The 14,329-nt window shown below is 43.7% G+C and overlaps 1 protein-coding gene across 8 annotated transcripts in view; it reads right to left on the reverse strand.

The window, feature by feature from the left end:
- RNF111 (ring finger protein 111) overlaps positions 1-14,329 on the reverse strand; it is a 51,111-nt gene that overhangs the window by 35,913 nt on the left and 869 nt on the right. Inside the window, exon 2 of one of the 8 annotated variants that reach the window (XM_068695553.1) lies at positions 9,637-9,740. The exons of 6 other annotated variants lie outside the window; for them this stretch is intronic. The gene's annotated coding sequence lies outside the window, so the exon portion shown is untranslated. Of the gene's footprint in view, positions 1-8,917; positions 9,123-9,636; positions 9,741-14,329 lie in introns of those variants that run through there. One more of the 8 variants, XM_068695554.1, reaches the window with a different exon arrangement.

The following is a 14,329-nucleotide window of genomic DNA, read 5'->3' on the forward strand; positions in this document are numbered from 1 at the left end:
CAAGTGATGCAATCTGAAAAAAAAATGTGCACAAGGTATAAATGTTGCAGTACTAAGCCCTAACGAAACCAAGATGTTCACTGGATCTTCCTGGAAATCAAGAGTCTTGTGGACACCAGAACCCCAGCTGAAAAGATCATTTGAGTCTTCTCACCAGGAATCCTACAAACATCTCTGACAGTTACTGTTAAACATGAGACCTACACCCTGCGTCAGCTACAAAAGCACTGCTGTTTTCTACCGGAATTACTGATGGAAAATATAACCATATGCTGTAGGTTGAAAGCTCACTACACGCAAGTCGGACTAAGCATTTAAGGGCTGTTAAACCTCTAACTCTTCCTGTCAGTACATGCAGCAGGACTGCCTCTTACTTTCACTTCACCGAAACACAACCGGCAGCAGGAGGTATTTCTCATGTCCAAGTGTTAGCGGGGCTGCTGCACCCTGGACAACACGTGTTGGTAATTTACTGCAGTACAGTCTAGTGGCATGTACTGTAAGGCTACCTCCTTGTCTAGGACTAAATAACAAAGATGCAAAATTGGAAACAAGCTGGGGACAAATATTAAGAGAGTGTAAGTTTTCATAGTAAACAAAAATGAGAAAAGGCCTCTACAAAAGCACTGGAATTGTTCTCAGCTCCTGAAGGAAAATACCAGTTCCCACTTGCTTACCCCCCCCGCAATACCATCTCTCTCTGGAACCAAGAATTAAATATTGTAAAATGGAAGTCTAATAAGAACATGAAATTGGAATTCAAAGCTGTTATAAGCACACAGAGATGAAGGAATACAAAGTCTCTCTCATCCTTACAAGGTCACCTTTAAGCAGCTCCTTTGGCCTGTTATTTCAGCACTATTTCACAGAAACACAACACAAAACTTTTCCACAATCCAACTACAAGCCAGCCCCTCCCACAATAACCCTATATTTCACCACAACTCTTTCAGAAAATCCACAAAACACTTAGATTTGGTAAACAAAGGAAAACATTAATTTATTCAGAGGTTGCTCCCTTTGAACATGATCACGACTTACGTTACACTACACTCCTGGCCTATTCACAAGCTTGCTGTTCTTGTACTATGATAAGCTAAAGGAATAATTCAATTTAATTCTGAATTTCTCTTAATAAAGAAACATGAACAAAAACAAATTTTCTCATTATGCAACCACAAAGCATACACCTTTATGTAAGCTGCTTACTGCAGCACAGAGGCCACTGCACTAAAACATAGAGGTATTGAAGCTACAGCAAAAATACAAAGTGAAAAACTTTGCACTGAGAAACTGCAATCTACTCCAAGATGACAAAAACACCTCAACCACCACACAGCGAAAACCAGCACACGTGAAACAGTTACTAGCTTAGCTTTACTCCAGTGAGCAGCCTAGATATTACAGTCAGGTAACTCCAAGCCAAATACCTTGTGTGTTTGCACTACTAAAAACGTGGGAAAGTCAGCAGTAACTCACTTAAGTAAATAATCAAGAACCTTTCATTTTTGCTAGTCAATACACATCCTGATGGACTGCTTGCTCATCTGAGAGCTGCTGGCTGCCATTTAAAAATTACACAAACAGCTTAAACATTTTTGAAGTGAATGGTGGCTATCAACAATTACTAATAACCTATTCATTCAGTATTTAGAAGTGCTATTAGAAATCTTTGAACAAAAAATCAGCAGAAAAGACAGAAGCAAGATGAACAGCTTACTATTCAACTGGAGTCCAATTTCCTAAGATTTTTAGTGTTCAGGTGAAAGAAATACATGCTACATACAAGTCCAGTGTTTTACACAGAATTTAAGACAAACTTTAAGAGGGACTACAAAAATACTATGCAATGAATTAAAAGTCATTAGAATATTATCTGCTGTTAAACTATTAGAAGGTCCTACAAAATCACCCACTAAAATAGTCCTCTGAAGCTTTTTCAGAAAGCAACAAGATGCAGTAAGTGCTCCTCTTCCTTTTTAATGTAGGGAATCAAGACTCTGAGAGGAAAGAAAAAGGAGGTAACATCTTTTATGCCATTTTAAATGAAGATTTGAACAGCTGGTAACAGAGCTATCTGAAAACCATACATCTAAGTTCCTCCCAAAAGTGTATGACTCGATTCAGAATCAAGAAGTGCCCCATCCACAACTTATCCACTCACTGCACGAATTGAAGAATATCGGTATCAGTCCCCGCAAGCCATGCAGCACTGCAAGAACACTCATGCGAATTGGGGGAAGTCCTTTGAAACTGCTCAATCAGTCAAAATAGAAGTTTTGAGATCTTTACATCAGACAGAAGTTTCCGATCACATAAAAGCAAAGCACATGAGTTATCAGAGAGCAAGGTGGCATTAAGAATTAGTTTCACTACTGACAGTCAAGCAGCACGATGGTACTGAAGTCAGCACTATAAGAAAGTGCAACAGTTCAAGACACATGAACTCAAATTTTCATGTAAACTTGATGAATATAAGTAATCTATCATTATTTTGAAGATGTATTTTCAGGTAGATTGTAAAATATACTCAGCTCCCTTTGTCACCAAGAAACAACCTTTTTAGGCATCAAAAAGCACCTTGATCAACTCCCTCCAAGTTGTCTGCAGTAAGCACAACGTGCTCTGACACATGGCCAGCCAGCCACTGCACACCTTCTGCTCACCTTCAGAGCAGGCTTCTTACATAACCCCAAATCACCAGTCTCTGTCTTGTTGGTGTAATACACACCTACACCCAGAGAGCCATATAAAAGGTATTTCCTGGCTGAACTATTTTGGTAGAGTTCTAGGAAGCCTTCCTAGGCTTGATGGAAAGCAGCAAGGAAAAAAGCTTCATCACATGTCAGCTATTTCCCCACTTTACATCACAGAATGCTTTGGGGTGGAAGGGACCTTAAATATCACCTGGTTCCAACCCCACTGGACACCTCCCACCAGCCCAGGCTGCCCAAAGCCCCATCCAAGCTGGCCTCGAGCACTGCCTGGGATGGGGCACCCACAGCTTCTCTGGGCAGCCTGGGCCAGTGCCTCACCACTCTAATATTAAAAAATTTCTTCCCTATATCTAATCTAAACCTGCCCTATTTTAGTTTAAAGCTGTTACTCCTTGTCCTTATCACTACATCCCCTGAAAAGAGTGCCTCCCCAGCTTTCCTCTACCCCCTTTAGGTACCAGATCTTCTTCAGTTTCCCTCTCCTCTCTCATTACAGTGATTTCCCCTTGCCTCCACGCACTCCCCACCGCACAGACCCTAAATGCACTTACAAGTCAGTCAGGTAACCAGGGTTAAACCTAGAGGACAATAGAGGGAAAAATTCTTCCAAATATGATGGCTCTGGGGAGTACCAAGAGCTTGCAGAACATACTGCTATCTTCACCCTGAAAGAATGCAGCAATTTCATTTCCCTAACAACTCCGTGGTATCTTGGACCACTTATGAACCCACCTCAGCTGCCCATGCATACAGTGACACCAGGCAAGCAAAGCTATTTAAGATTCTTTCAGAAAGAAAGTTTCTATCACTTTCCATATGTAAATCCTTTACTAAGTCCTACCTTGTGTTTTCTTTGCATATGCTATCTGAACTCACCATTACAATTTTAAAAATTACTCCCTTCCCTAGTACTATCAAATGGCTTCTATAAAAGTTGCTTTTAACATTATTTTCACTCCTGTAAACTGACATGGGTACGGCTGTCTTCATGAGAAAACTTCTGTTAGCCTCTGGCACACACCCACAGACCTTGTTTTGGATACTGTTCCTAGCACTGTATTTTTTTGAACTGGCAGACAGGGCTATCAAGAGCTTGAAGCATGGTCCAGTGAATGAAAGTAGAGTACAAACTGCATCTTGGAACACCAACAGACATCCTTGTCCTGTTAGTAAAAGATGCATTTTTCTTCTTTCAGCAAGGCTTTTCCACCAGATGGACCAAGACACCAGAGAAGGGGTAAACTTAGAAACTTACACTTTTAAAATTTGTACAAGTCCTTGGGCAAACGCAAGATAACCTAAGTACCACTACTCCCCTTCCTCAAGGGCAGAGAGCCAAACAAGACTGATTAATGCATGACCCCGGCCCAACTGAGGTTGCCAGGGGATTGGGAGCCATTTGAGAAGCTATTACAATGCCACAAAGAACGAATCTCAGTGCTACCATGCCCTGCTTCAACAAAACCAAAGGGCTCACTGAAGCAGCTCAGGACAAAACACCTGTAAGCCTTGAAGGTGCAGTCACGCCCTATGCATTTCAACCCTATCAAGCAGGGGAAATTGTACAATGTCGAGCAGCAAGAACACAAACATCCAAAATTCAGTCCCACTGTCAGCAATACAAGTGCAATCACTTCAGAACCACCCAGCTTTGCTTTTGACTGTTGTTCTTTTTCACTGTGTAATGAGAAACTGCGCTCTTTTAGAGTTTAACACCAAATTTTTAGTATACTGTATTTTGGTCTTTTAATCTTTGCTGGAAAATAAAACAATTGATGGTTTAAAATCTACACACCTTTACAAAACGGCAACAACCCAAAGCCAATCTGAATTTCTGTTATGTTTGCTTTGCTGTTAGGTGGCATCACTTCCAATTTCCCAACCACTCTCCATTTCCCTTTTTGTGCCCTAACGCAGCTGGAGCCGTAACGGATGCCGTGATTTTTGAGCGACAGAACTGCCTGAGAATTCCCCGGGCAGAAAACTTACCGTTTGCCCTACACAAAGGCACAGCACGTCAGAACAATGTATAGTATTAGTTATCAGCTGCATGACAGCATTTGGAAACAGGTTCTTGCTGGCAGCCTCCTACAGACACTCCGTTACAGCCAGCCCTGTGTGAAGGCTTTGCCAGTGCTTTGGAGAGGGGCGTTAGTTTTACCTGAGCCACAGCACGGCAGGGCAGGCAGGCTTACTGACCCCACACAGTCACTTCTAGGAACCATGGCTGATGTGGGAAGGCTACTGTCCAAGTGAAACAATGCTACTGTAAGTACAGTACTACTCTTATTAACCTTGCAAAGGCATTTCAAAGGTAAGTCAAACCACACACAGTACACGTAACCAACAGAAACCAGCCTCTGGACCAGCAGACTCCTTAATTTTATGTCTGAAAAAAACTTGCTTCCAGGTCTGTTTCCTCATGCACTAGTCAATTCACAGCAGTAAAGCAATCATCTGACAACCAGAACATCAGGCCACCTTTAAAGTAGGTGCAGAAAGCCTCTGTTACGCCATGTTCGCATTCACCTCTGAGATTTACTACCATTGGATTTCTGTTTATTCTTTTTATCCAAGAGGCCACTGAAAGCACTGCACTGGCTCTTACGTCTTTGAGGAGAACCCAGCACAGGACAGCTACGGCAGAAGAGCTCTTCCCGAGGACTGGATGGATCTGTGGCCTGATTCCAGCTGGAATGGAGGGAGCCCACAGGAGCATGCGCAGCTGGATGCACCTCAGCTAGATGAGCTGGCAGGCTAGGAACAGCTCTGCACAGAGCCCTCTGAACAACAAGCAAGTTCCCCTGCGATACGCTATGAATCAGCCCAGGATGGTTAAGGCACCCAGGGAAATCCAAGCACCAAAGCATTAACGTGCACTTACCCGCTTGGGCAAGGAATCCATTTGCCTTCGCACAACAGATGCGAGCAGGTGGATTTGACAAACACGGTGCTCACGAGCACATTCTTCAGTCTAGACATTTCTCTGCTCTGTCATAGGCTTCAACTCTGTTAACTACACTAACACCATGTAAATCACTGTTTTAAGACAGAAGCATTATGATTTGGCAATCAGGAATGCTTTGGCTTCGGTGAACTCCAAGACAAACATAACTGCAGTGAATTTGGGAGTAAGGAGTTGTAGCTTTATAAAAGAATGACAAAAATACACTTGCTCTTTTACTAGACTTAAGATCTTAACTGGGGATTCTGCTTCAGCCAACTTTAAGAGAATTGCTTCCAGAGATGCTTAGGGAAACTCTGAATTACACAGCCATCAAAAATAATTTAACAATTTATTTATTAGTCCCTCTGGCAGTTTTGACCTTTCGGGTACACTTAACTGTTCCTAATGCAGTATCATTTTGCAAACATTTCTTGATAAAGCCCTAAGGAGCTAAGTATGACATGATCTTTGCTATGACTGCTAACAAAAATCCTGCAGGTGAGAACTAAGAAATTAAGCATTAATGCAGGGTTACGCTGTTCTTTAGGAAGCCGGTGAGAAGTAGGAGAATCTGCAGACACTAAACAAAGTAGACGTGCCAGGTTAAGATGGAAGGAGAATGCACCTTCTCCAGTCCTTTCACCTACTAGAGCAAAGCAGCTGTGGGTAAAAATCAAACATTTCACTTGACAGCAGCCAGGTATTATCAGGATGGCACTTGATTGATTGCCACCACCTTCCCTCCCCTACCAAAACAGAGAAGGAAGTCTCTTGCTGGTAGTCTCGGACAAGCCTTTTCCAAAGAAGTTTCATTTGGTAGATACTAAGGCAAACATCATTTCAAGTCACAGCCGTTACTTTTCCAAATTGCATCAACTATAAAATTCTGGGCTAGTGAAGGAAACATATTCCATTCTCTCTTCCCCTTTTTTGTATTAGGGGTCTCTGTTTGGCCTGACATTAAACCACCACAAAAAAAAAAAAAAAAAAAAACACTAAACCTAGGCCTTGTTTTTTGAACAAAGTTTCCTAGCGTAAAAACTAAGGATGCATTTCGCATTTCTTTTAAGAGCACTGCAGACTTCAGCAGCAGCTGATCACTACCACTTACACTGCAAAATCTTTAGGGACTATGACTGGGAATAACTATTCTATTCTTATGTTGTGCATATTTCCTATCATATTTCTAAATCTCTTTAAATGACATGCAAAGAATTGAAGCACTACAGACCTGGTGATAAAATTGACCTTAAAGAGGTTATGCGTTAGTAAAGCTGTTGGGAAACCTTTATATAACATCTGCCTGTGGCAAATCCATCTCTCCCCGTGCTAACCCCATTGTTTACCTCTGAATTAAGTTGTCCTGATGCCCCGCACCCCTGTACTTTTTCCCCATTTATTAAACTGCCTGACACCTTGACCTCTGGACTTCATCAGCTGGGGATGGGGCACTAGTACCTTTATCTTCTCAAATTCAAGTCTTCACTACTGGAGGAAATGGAAACAACTGAGATGAAAGGTTCTTGACTTTAAGAAGAAAAAAAATACCGTAACTGATGTCAGCTAACTGTTATTGCAGCACAGCCACCTCTGCTGAAAGACTAGGCTATTGTAACTGCTTACAAAGGTGTACAAAACTAGTAATTTGAAGATAAAGTGTTGATAACGTCATGGATCTACCAAGATATACTACTCTTGGTACACTTTACGAAAGTCCCTGCTTCAAGAAAGACACTTCTGAAAGGTCAGAATGCTCTCATGCAGATTTTGAAAGGCCATGTGAAATATGCATAAATGCTTAGGGCTGCTGTTCACCCCCGGGCTCCCAACGCTAGACGTAACTGCAGCGCTAGCTGTACAGGCTTCAACTGTGAATAAAGAAGTTTCAATACGCATAACTTCAAGAGTTTTAAAACAGGAAGCTTGGTGTCTTATACCCTTTTAGTTAAATCAAATGAAACACAAGATGTGCACAGACTTTCCTGTTCTATGAATTCAAAAAGAGGTCATTTTCTACTGTGGATAAGAGCACGACAGGTGACCAGACATTCACAAGCACGGAGATCACATCAATCACATCTTTCCCTATCAAGCCCTGCATGCGAGCAAGAGCACAACCTGAACCACATATAATCCCGGCTAATAGCTCTTTTTTTTTGGGGGTGGGAGGGAGGGGTTGGTCAGTAAAGTTCCTCTATCCCAAAAAAGGAGGAATAAGAACGTTTACATTGGTGTAAAGCTACTTAGGCAGCAAGAGCTACGGGTATGCCAACTATTAGAAGCTTTAATTTTTAAGAGTGACAAAACATTCCAATTCTTTTCATATGATTTCCCTCAAAAAATATTTCACCAAGCAAACAGAATTAATCTGTTTCCGGAATTTCTCACTAGCTACAACAAAGGCCAGGTAAGCCTTGTTTCCCCACCTGATAACCCGGCTCTCCTTTATCAGTTTGTAACACCGTGATGTTACCTAGAGGTGCCCCTGCCCAGCAGCCAATTCTTTTGTTTTCATTAAATATTAATTTCTGAAGTAATCCCACCAAGAACCAGATATGGTTTTACAATTCCAGCAAGCCCCTAACTTCCATGTGGTATCTTCTTTCGGAGGAGTGGGAGGCACGAAGGCCACCACCGATCAGCCGAGGCAGCCAGGCCTCGCTGGGGGTCTCACAAAGCCATGTGAGGCCGTGCAGGAGCGCAGCCAAACCCAACAAAACCCCACCGATGTACGCCCGGCTGAAACCCCACCTGAAGGAGAGCGGCCCCACACCTCCCCGCTCCCCTGTACCCGCGAGGGGCCGGCCTGCCCCCCGCAGGGTCACAGCCTCCTTGTTTACCAGGCGCTGGGTGCCTCAGACAGGAGCCGGGGGCCGTTGGGGCGGTTACGGGCGCAACCAGGACTGGTTTCCAGGAGGGGAAATTCTGTGACCGATTCCCAAGGAGACCGCCGAGCGCGGCGGCTCCCCGCGGCCGGGGGGCGGCGGGCGAGGCCCGGAGCGGGGCCCCCCCAGCCCGCAGCGGGGCCCCCACCCCCCCGCCGGGCCCCGCTCCGAGGGGGCGGCCCCGAGGGGACGAACGGCCCCGAGCGGCCCGGCCCGGCCCCGCCGCGGGCAGCCCCCGCCAGCGGCCGGGGAGCGGAGCGGAGGAGCAGGGAGGTGAGGAACGGAGATGAGGAGGGGAGAGGGGAGCAGGGGCAGCCCGCAGCCCCCCCCCCCACGGCCCCTCCACCCGCCGCCGCCCCGCCCGGTACCTGAGAGCGAGGCCGAGGCGGGGAAGGAGCGGCCCCGGAGGGTCCCCGCGGCCCCGGCCCGGTGCCCGGCGCCCCCCGCGGAGCCGCCGGGGCTGGAGGCGGCCGCGGTTTTGTTGTTGCGCAGCCCCCGGCGCTGCCCAGGCGCGGCTGGGCTCGGCTCGGCGCGGCGCGGCTCGGCGCGACACCCGGCGCTGCTTTACAGCCCGCAAAGCGCAGCCGCCAAGGGGCGGCGCCGCGCTGCAGCCCGCCCCGGCCCGAGTGAGGGGGGGGGGGACGGGGGACACTAACCTCGAAGGGCAAGGTGAAAAAAGGAACCAAACCCAATAAAATCACGCAGTGAAATACAGGCGCTGCGCCCTTCCGTGTCATCAGTTGCTTGGGGCACAGGCACAAAGCCCAGCAGGGCAGGACGAGGCGCGGCAGCCGCTGTCCGCAGAGCATCTGAGGGAAGCGCTGCTCACAGAGAAGTTTTAATGCTATTGTAAAGGGTACTGCAGGTATGGGCTCACAAATGCCTCACACGGCCTGCTTATTTAATGATGTGTATTGAGAGAAGATGGAGTCTAAGCTTCAGAGGATGCTCAAGGGAACAGCACATGTGAGAGGAAGCAAAGAAACCCGGCTGCTTCCCCTTAACGAGACTGGAGCTCCCCATGAGCTGGCCAGAGCCGCACACCGGCAAAGAAACACACCAGCGGGTTGTGTGTTCACATATTTACCTTTTTACTTAATAATCGTTTTGAGCACTCGTGGCAAAAATGACAGGAACTTCCTGGCAGAGGAAAGGGCAGCCACCCTGCGCTCACCGGCTGAAAGGCATTCCCTGAGGAATAAAGAGAATAATAAGGAAAAGACTCTCCTTCTCAGAGGTCTTAGCTACAGGAACCCAAAAGGTTAAATCTAGACTTTCTAAATGCCTAATTCTAAGTGCAGAATAGCTTGCAGGCCACAGTGTCATCGATTTGTACTGAATTCTTCAACTGCTTCTCACTGGGGCCAAACGAAACCCTCCCAGGGACACCTCAGGGCCCAGCAGCACTAAAGACGGAGAAGAAACCGCCTCATCTAAGGTGAAAATAATGCCAACCAGCAGGAGACTGCACTTCACATTTGGGGGGCGAATAAATTAAAAAAGAATCAACCACTATCCTGAGACACTTTCAGCAGCTCGGCTTTGTAGTTGGATGTGGCTGTGCAGCCCAGGAGCGCTGTCTCTGAGTGTCCACAAAGGAAAGCCAGGCACAGCTTCTTCCAGACGCAAACACCGGCGTTTGGAACCCAGTCCCACCGGGCACACGGCCAGGATGCAAGGTGTGTGCTGTCAGAAAGAGGTGTCCTTGCTCAGGGCTGCCTGAACTGCAAGCCTGGTCGTGACCAGGGCGGTGTGAATACTACTCACTGCATCTCCTAGCACAGGTACACAAAGATCACCGTCTGGAGCTCAAAATGACTTGCTGCCAGGGTATTAACCCAGATGAAGCAGCCCCCTTCCTTGACACTTACATCGTATGTGGCTGTGTAGACTTAAAATGCACCATCCTTAACTGTTGAGGTGTTTCTAAGTGTTTGGTCAATTCTTAACTGCTAGTAACATTCACAAATAGAGAGCTCCTTGTGATAACATTATGTGGCTGAGACAGAAAAGCAGCACAAAATCTGTGCAATTGATATTCAGATGATACAAATTGCCACAGCTCCCACCAGTTTGGATGAAGATCTTACCAAATAATGAAAACTGGATAGATAGGGACAATGGTAAAATCAACCCTTAAAAATCCATATAGTGAAAAATTCCTGCTAGGAAACAAGACTGACATACTTGCATGTTCAAAAAATAAAACTCCGAAGCTCTGTGCTATATATTTCATAGGGATAACTATAGGAATTAATGAGATTTATCTGAGAGCCTTGGAAGGCTCTGGAAAGTAACACACACCACCCAGGTAACTGTATTTTTTAAGTTATGTGGAAAAGCAAAATAGCCTCCATTACAGTAAAACAGAAATGACCTGCTAACCACTCATTTCATTTCATATTATACGATGTGACAAGGCTTTGAAAGGTCAGACAACGTTGTTGCAACATGTTACTTCATAGAGCACGCAAATCCCTAATAAGGTCTCAAGCAGTTAGATCACAGATAGTCTAAGCAAGATATTTTAAGTATTTACGTTGTCACTTAATTAAAAGGTGTGTATAAATAATTTCTTAAATACTGCCAACAAGGTCGCTGTTTCTTTTTAAATAGGAAAAAAAAAGTTTCTTTTTTTTTTTTTTTACCAAAACACATATATGCCACCAACCCATTAACAGAAACATGATATGAGAAACACCTTTAAATTCTTACAGAGCTTGTAACAGAATGGGGCCAAATATACGGATTTTAATTATGAACCACCAACTGTTTTAGGGCAATCAGGTTTAAACCAAATAAAAACTCCTTGAATTCAAGGATCTGATTTTACACTGGGAAATTCCATAGCCACTTCCTAGCAAGTACGTACACTTTCAGCAGTCACACAAAGGAGAATATTTGTCCTTGATTTACAAGTGCATTGTGTTCTCCGCCTTGCTGTTCTGCAGAGGAATGGTAATGCGGGCGACTTACAGATCAAAAACTCATTTGTACAGCCTCCTGACTGCTCATCATACGGTATATCAATAATACATCAAAAAGAAAACTCTACATCCAAAGTGGAAAAAGCTGTTTTTCTAGCAATGATGTATATTAAATTAGCAGTGATTCTTCATTTCAAAATGCATCTATTGTCAGATATTCCCTGAAAACATCTCAAATGTTACTATTCTTCCTTGTGCCCCCCACCTCCCCCAGAGGAGAGAAATGGTGCAGCAAGCACACCAGCTGATAATTTCCAATTGAAAGCTTGGTCGGAGGTTTGAATACAATCAGCTTGACATCAGAATTACTAAAAGCAGCATTTGAAGTTGTAGTAACTAAGCAATATAACATAATAACTGGGAGTCAATGCCTTTCAGTCAAATGGACTCTTCCTGTTGATTTCAGTTAATCACTCATAAAAAAAAATATCTAAGAAGGAACTGAGTCATTGCATCATTTACTGTTGTAATAACTAGCTCTGATGCAGTCAGCACCCATAGTATCCAAAATACAATACTGTATTAGAAACTTAGATTTCTGAAGCAAAAAAAAAAACAAAAGCCTAAAGCTGAAGTGAAACCTTGTGCTCCAAAATGAGGTTTTAAATGAACAGCACGTCAAGCTGCATCTCCCCCTCCACACGTTCCTAAACCAACATCTCTTCTCTCTAGAAGGGCACACGGACAAACACGTGCCTGTGTGAAGAGGAGAAAGGCGGGACACAGTTCTACTGGAGGTGAATGCTCCAGCCATAAGGCTTTCTTAAAGAGCAAATCAAACAATCAAAAAGAGCAGGAACTTCCTCTCCGTGTTTTGAAGTCACTGAATAACACTGTTTTAGAGTCAAGTCATTAGAATTGCACCAACTACGTGAAGCCGTAAAAGAAGATAAAATAGCTAATGTTTGATCCTCTGTTAGGCTTCCGTGTGAGGTAGGAAATAGACCGGCCAGCACTGTCAAGACTGAGATTACCTATGCAGAATTACAGAGGCCATGAAAAAAAAAAATAAAATCTAAGGCCGTTCACAGCTTCCATGCGTCTCACATAAGGTAGACAAAAATTAGTTTATAGGAGCACAGTTTGGGGTTTCTGTCTTTGCTGTTATTTAAACACCAATATCTTGGCCAACCATTTCTCCTCTTTGAAAGGCTCTTACTGTTTCCTAATCAAACTTTACCGCAAATTTCAGAACCTAACTGTACAGAAGTCTTCTCTTTGAAGACCAGTAGATGTTTTGAGAGACCGCACAAGGTCAAAGAGTACTTTTCTTAAAAACAAACAAACAAAATACCCCAGGAAGTTAGAAACCAGCCAACATACTTAAAATTCCTGAACAAATTCAAAATATACCTGGTAATAACAGGTATACCTGGAAAATAACAAACAAAACGATAAATACCAACCACCATGACTTGCTCACAGCAACCTATCAGAACAACTTTATTTTTCAGCTATGTTACCAGAGACATGAATAAAATGAAGATCTTAGTTTTCCTGCGGCTTTTGACATTCTGTTCCATTCACACTTACTGTCAGTGAGGACAGAAGGGCAGTAAACACAATGAAGAAATTTCATCTGGATAGAAAGCACAAAAGTGGTGCCAAACTGCTTGTTACCAGAGGATCACTGTTAGCATTTTAATTTCAAAACAGAAGTTTTTATCATATAAATTCCCTCATACACTTCAATATTTTAATATATTTGGGTAATGGCTTAGAGATTATATTTATAAACCTGCAGCTAATGCAACGTTGACAGGTACCACAGAGCAGAAGTCCGCATCAGTCTGAAATCACCTGAAAGAACGCAGAAATTCTATAAACACAAGTGCAAAGTGCTGCACTTGGCAGGAAACAATCGCCTGCAGAGAAATGGGTACTCTAGTAATCTTGCAGAAAAGAATCCAATAAGTAGAGTGGATCACAAACCCTATATATCAACAACTTTGTGAGGCTGAAAAAGGCATACAGCACACTGAGATGAGTAATCAGAAGTGCCGTCACCACGACAACTTGAGGAAGTTGTAAAAAGACTGGACAAGAGCTAGGGAGGTGCAACAGAGAAAAGTCATGTGTTCCAGAGCTCTGTTTTAAAAAGGAAATAATCTGAGCTTTTATTCAGAAACTGAAAGACTGAACAAAAATATGCTAACAGTTCATTTGTGTAAAAGGATGCTGCAGAGACAAAGGGAATGCTGTCCTTTGGATTCACTTTGAATAAGAATGCTAAACTGCAGCAAAACGATTTAGTTCAGACATTTGAAAAAGGATAGTTAAGGGCTACACTAGACAGCCAGAGGAATGAGTGGCATCTGTATTTAAGGCTTCAAGAACAGGTTAGACAAACATTGGTCAAGTCTGTTCTCATAATAGGGTATCATGCCTCAAGGCAGAATGACTGAGGTTACGTCTTGAGGTCACTTTTAGCTCTTTAAATCTACAGCTTTGACATCTACAGGACATCAACAAATTTTGAAGTTTAGGTAAGTCAAGCAACCCCTATAAAACACTTGTGTCTTTCCTGAGACAGAGATTAGAACCTAACCGGTGGGTTTTATCTGTATTTGTACAGGAGCTTACCACTGAGAAGCTCACAGTCCTGACTGAGATTTTGATACATTCCTGAATTCAAAACAGTATGTAAATAAATAACTGTAGGACTTTCCTATATATTGTTTAAATGTTATACAAACACCTACAAAATCTGTTCCTATAGCCTACAGTCAAGTTAAGGAGTTACTTGGTTAACCTCACAGACAATCCTGATGTATTTCATGTCAAGGCAAATAC

The sequence above is a fragment of the Anas acuta genome, chromosome 12 (genome assembly GCF_963932015.1).
Source record: "Anas acuta chromosome 12, bAnaAcu1.1, whole genome shotgun sequence".
Lineage (NCBI taxonomy): Eukaryota > Metazoa > Chordata > Aves > Anseriformes > Anatidae > Anas > Anas acuta.